Source organism: Cryptomeria japonica, chromosome 10 (genome assembly GCF_030272615.1).
Source record: "Cryptomeria japonica chromosome 10, Sugi_1.0, whole genome shotgun sequence".
Lineage (NCBI taxonomy): Eukaryota > Viridiplantae > Streptophyta > Pinopsida > Cupressales > Cupressaceae > Cryptomeria > Cryptomeria japonica.
In genome coordinates this window covers 880,731,987-880,738,627 of record NC_081414.1, presented here as the reverse complement: position 1 = coordinate 880,738,627, position 6,641 = coordinate 880,731,987, and positions in this window count along the sequence as shown.

The following is a 6,641-nucleotide window of genomic DNA, read 5'->3' as shown; positions in this document are numbered from 1 at the left end:
TCAACATTCAACACATTATATCAATTATACTAGAAAAAAAATCTAAAATCTAAAATCAATCTAAACTAATGAGTTATAACACCCTCCATAGATCTAATTTTTTTTTTTTCTAAATTCTATAAAGAAATGATTATATTAAAATAATTTAGTGAATTTTTAAATTTTTTTCACTAATGGAATTTTACCAAAACACATTACTTTTATTACAAATAAAATATTTCCACACTTTCTAAATATTAGATCATTAACTTTGACACTATTAAATGTATAATATTTTATTATAATTTTATAGAAATATTTTTTTATTATTAAATTTTAATTGCAATCAATAAAAAGAAAAAATTCTTTATTATAATTTTTTTTTAAACATATAATTTTATAGTTCAAATTAAAAATTATGAATCTATATTAAAAATCCTATTAAATAATTTATTATGTAACCAATAATAATATTTATGTTTCTAGTGTCATAAATTTGAACCCCTTAAAATTTGACACTCCTCGTTGTGCCATTGTCTTATTATATCTCCCCCTATCTCTTTTGCAAGCATACTTCTAATATTTGCATTGCAAAAATATTGAATATGATAATATGGTGATCTGGATCCCTATTGTGAATCTATGTATACTAGAACTCACTTTAGTTTCACCACTTTCTAGGTGGACTAGGCTGCTAGGTTACATAGTCCCCATAGATTGGGCGCATTTTTAAATATGTCAGCAAACTGATTCCTACCAATTGATTCCTGACGTATTGCTTTGAAATTGGACATTTCTAAAAGACATGAAAAGGTTTATTTTCCCTTTTTATATGTTATTCTTTAGAATTTTGGTTTTTGTTTCAATGGCCATATCCTCAATCCAAATCTTATGTCTTTATGGTTAAATGATTTATCTTGATCAATAGAGTCCCAACAGGTTTCTTCTCTTATGGAAGAGGCCTAATACATGATGACCCTCTATTCCCTTATCCCTTCATTTTAATTGTTGAGGTCCTAGAAAGGAATATTCAAAAAACTATCAACTCTAAATTTATCAAAGGTGTCAAGGGTGCTTCATCTCTTCCCCCTTATACCCATCAATAATTTTTTGATGATACAACCCATTTTAGAGATGCTTCTATCACAGAAGCTATACATCAAAAGACCACTTTTGAGGATTATGCTAAACCCTTAGTGAAACACATTAACTACAACAAAATTAAGTTGTATTTATTGATATTCAATACTAAGAAATATGTGATTGAAAAAAATGTTAGGATATTGTGAGAATTTGCCAAGATCTAGAGTCCAATTGATGGCACAAATAAGAGACAAATAAATTTGATAATAATAAACTGTATTCTAATCAAGATGCAAAATACTGATGAACTAGATCATCGAAAATTACATACAATGTAGATGATCCTTCTTATAAAGGCAAGGCCATACAGATATGTGAGCACACAATCATGATATGTGGCTCAATGATAAACAAGGGTAGGTAAGGGTAGGTAGGACTAGCTAGGATAAATAATACAATATTCCATAAGAGGTGGATCACCCACCAAAGGTGGAATTTCTCCTACATACGTCATCCATATGTGCACAATTCCTTAAGTGTCTCATATCCAAACTATGATTAAATGCATTATGCTAAATCAGCTTAAGTAAAGTATAATTATATCCTGTATGAATAAATAATTTCACCAACAGATATTACAATGCCAGAGTATAGATTTTCCTGATACCTATCTTGGCCTACCTCTCATTTTTAATGTCCCACATAATTCCTTTGGGATAAGCATTGTTGAAATATTTGATAGGAAACTTTCTTTGTTGTCATGAAAACTTCTAAGTCATGTGGGCAACATGATGCTCCTCAATGTTTCCCTCCATATATCTTAGTTTATTATCTCTCCATTTTTAAGGTTGCAACTTATATTTCTAATAATATTGAACAAATTCAATGAAAATTCCTTTGGATATTCACTAGAGAAATTTTTTTAATGGCCTTGTTTAACTATGAAATGATGTGCCTCTCCAAAAGTCTTGAAGGTCTAAGAATAAGAAAAATTCAATTTTTCAATGAAACCCTGCTTTCCAAGATAGGGTGGAATGTGCTTGAGGACAACAAAGACTGGGTGAAAATTATCAAACCTAAGTATATAGAAAATGTTGATAAAATTTATCTTCTCTCAAATCTAGATATCCCTAATGGATTAGTTGTGTGAAACAATATCCTTAAGATTAGAAATATCATTAGAAAATGAGTCAAATAGGGGATAGAGGATGGAAAAAGAATTATTGTTTGAAATGACTCCTAGCAGAAGACCCCCCTTTGTTGCTTGATCGAAACTTCAACCAGCTTAAACAATTATTCACCAAAATTAATGGTAAGCCCATTCATGGTTTTATCAATTGGGGAGAAGGAACAATCTGAGACATTTGATTATGCTAAAGCCTTAGCGAAACACATTAACTACAACAAAATTAAGTTGTATTTATTCAATAATAAGAAATATGTGATTGAAGAAATTGTTAGGATATTTTGACAATTTTCCAAGATCTAGAGTCCAATTGATAGCACAAATAAGAGACAAATAAATTTGATAATAATAAATTGTATTCTAATCAAGATGCAAAATACTAATCAACTAGATCATAAAAAATTACATACAATGTAGATGAGCCTACTTATAAAAGCAAGGCCATATGGATATGTGAGAACACAATCATGACATGTGGCTCAATGAGAAACAAGGGTGGGTAAGGGTAGGTAGGATTAGGTAGGATAAATAATAAAATATTCCACAAGAGGTGGATCACCCACCAAAGGTGGAATGCAACAACAAGATAAGACCATAAAAGGTGGAATTTATCCTATGTGCATCATCCATATGTGCACACTTCCTTAAGTGTCTCATATCCAAACTATGATGAAATGCATTATGTGAAGTCAACTTAAGTAAGGTGTAATTATATCCTATATGAATAAATAATTACACCAATAGATATTACAACACCAGAGTTTAGATTTTCTTGATACCTATCTTGGTCTACCTCTGATTTCTAATGTCCCACATAATTCCTTCAGGATAAGCATTGTTGAAATATTTCATAAGAAACTTTCTTTGTTGTCAAGAAAACTTCTAATTCATGTGGGAAATATGATGCTCCTCAATGTTTCCCTCTATATATCTCATTTTATTATCTCTCCATTTTTAAAGTTGCAACATATATCTCTAATAATATTGAACAAATTCAATGAAAATTGCTTTAGATATTCACTAAAGAACTTTTTTTAATGACCTTGTTTAACTGTGAAATGATGTGCCTCTCCAAAAGTCTTGAAGATCAAGGAATAAGGAAACTTCAATTCTTGATTGAAACCATGCTTTCCAAGATATGGTGGAATATGCTTGAGGACAACAAAGATTGAATGAAAATTATCAAACCTAAGTATATGGAAAATATTGATAAAATTTATCTTCGCTCACATCTGGATATCCCTAATGGATTAGTTGTGTGAAACAATATCCTTAAGATTAGAAATATCATTAGAAAAGGAGTCAAATAGGGGATAGAGGATGGAAAAAGAATTATTTTTTGAAATGACTCCTAGTAGAAGACGCCCCTTTGTTGCTTGATCAAAACTTCAACCAGCTTAAAGAATTATTCACCAAAATTAATGGTAAGCTCATTCATGGTTTTATCAATTGGGGAGAAGGAACAATCTAATGGAAAAAAAATTGAGATCAAATTGGCAGAAATCTTGAGGAAAGCAATGATAGATTTCAACATCTTCTCAATCCTATTTGTTTTTGGCATAAATATGTTGGTGACATTCTCTCTTGTTATCATTCTAAGAATGATGTTTGCATCTAGACCCTTAATTCTTTGAAAGAAGCTTCGTTTTGATATCTTGCTATGTCTTATAAGATTAGAAAGATCAAAGCACTAATTTCAATTGGAACTTGATATTTAACCTTTAGTTGATCACTAAGATCAACTAATTTTGATGGCTCATAATAAGGTCTTAACCATATATATCTTTAAAAAAGATGCTTCCAATTTATTAATAGATGCAATTTATACTTTCTACCAGAAGAAGACATTGACTAGCTAATAATACACTATTCTTATTCAAGTGCACTATGGTCTCATATTCCCTCTATAAACATAATTAAACATATGCTCCCAACGGATGGCACAACAAACAATAGAGACTGAGGGTTCACAGTATATTCATCTTACAAACATCGGACTGAGGGTCCTTAGTACGCAGCACGAAGAAAGGCTCACTGCAGAACAATACAAACATCGGTCTGTTTGAAAAGAAACTCCTTGAGACCAATCGATAAGCTCGGCAACCTAAGACAATCACATGAGGACATACTTTCCTCTAATAAGTTAAAAGTGACAATCTATCAATTGTCACATTGATTTAAATTCTCCATTAATGTACACATTAGCTGGCATGATTAAACAATAAGACATTTTTTTGAGATTTTTATCAATTGTCACATTGATTTCAATTCTACATTAATGTACACATTAGCTGGCATGATTAAACAATAGGACATTTTTAGAGATTTTGATTCTTATTTGATTTGAAATCTTCATCAATATATATATTAGTTGGTACGAGCCTTTTCAACATCTATAAAGTAATAATAGTTGGTATGAATTTTTCAACAATTTATACATTAATTTTAATTTTTCAGCAATGCACATATTAATTGTGATGAGTTTTTTTACTGTTCAGTAAGTAATAATATATGGTAGGAATTTTATAAAGATTTTCAAATTTATTTTAATTTCTCATTAATGCATACATTACTTGTCATGAATTTTTTACCATTCATAAAATAATACTAATTTTTATGAGTTTTCCACTACCCATAAAGTAATAAGAGTTGATGTAAATTTTCCACAAATTTTCAAATTGATTTCAATTCTTCACTATTGCATACATTAGTCAAGAGTTGATGTAAATTTTCCACAAATTTTCAAATTGATTTCAATTCTTCACTATTGCATACATTAGTCATCATTCTTTAGCAATGCACAGTGTTTATGATTTTTTCTAATGTCCATTAATAATTGTTATGAATTTTGAACAAATTTTGAAATTGATATAAATTCTTAACTAATGCATACATTAGCTAGGATGAATTTCTCACCATCCATAAATTAATAATAATAGTTGTGCATTTTTCCACTATTCATAAAGTAATCATAGTTGGTATGAATTTTACACAGATTTTCAAATTGATTATAATTCTTCACTAATGCACACATTAGTTGGCATGGGTTTCACTAAATATGAAATAATGATAGTAGATATGATTTTTTCATAGTTATAATGTAAGTATATAAAGTAATAGTAGTTAATAAAAATCTTTTTAGTTCATAAAGTAATAATGCAAATTCTTTATAATGTGTTTTTTTTTCAATCAAATCTATTTGATGTCGAGTGCATTGTACTATTCTTTCTCTATCAAAACTTTTTGGTTGATCAAGCATTAAATAAAAACATATTTTTTAAGTTGAATATTTTCTAAAATAGATTAAACTGAGAGACGGCCCAAACCCACTATAAAATATAGTGGAACTCACAAGCAGTGGGCCCACCAACACCTACTAAGAGGAAACCCCTTTGTAGAAAGAGAGGATATTGATTGGAGCACTCAACCAGTGGGAACAAGGGTCTCGATTCTATAGGAGTTGAGAAATACAACCCCACAGTAGCCTGAAGATCTTCTGCAAGCCGAATAACCTATTACAAGGAGAAGCAATGAAGCAAAATCTAAAGAACATACAAAACACAGGAAAAATATTATCCAAAAATGAGAGCTCCAATTCACCAAAAATGTATTGTAAAAAGATAATACAATGAAAAGAAAAAGTAACCTCTAATAGGTCAAGAAACCCTAAAAAGGGAAAACCCTAGGCTTGCACATAATAATTAATTAAAATAATTAATTATAGGCACCTAATGTTAGCTTAAGTGTAAAAAGATAATTGGGAACTTAAAGAATTAAACAAATATTGTTTAATTAATCAAGTAAAGACCCAATTACTCTAACACCCCCCCTTAAGCTAGACTTAGGGAGAAGCTAAAACCTAGAACAACTACAGAAAGCATGAAAGATGGGTCCCGACAACAAGGCCTGATCAGGTACCCAAATACAATGAAATCTCTATGAAACGGAGACAAAGGAGAAAACCCAGTGGGAAAAAACTCCTCTCCAAAAAGAGATAAAAGAACATGCTGAAAGAAGAAGAAGGAAGGAAGGCCTCATAAAGACCCCCCAAGGACAACTTCCTTCACCCCAAGCATAGAGCGCAACTGAAGATAGCGCAGTGATGCAAAAGGTTTCGTGAAGATGTCTGCAACCTGCTCAGAAGTGGGAATGTACTCCAGAATGAGAACACCATCCTGAATCAACTGACGAATTGAATGCATGTGAAGCTCAATGTGCTTCGTCCGCTGATGCTCTACTGGGTTGCGGGAAATATGAATAGCACTCTGATTGTCACACCAAAGAACAGTGGGATTATCAAGAGGAAAACCAAACTCAGTCATTAACTGTCGAAGCCATAAGATCTCCTAACTAGCGAGCACAACAGATCGGTACTCAGCCTCTGTAGATGATA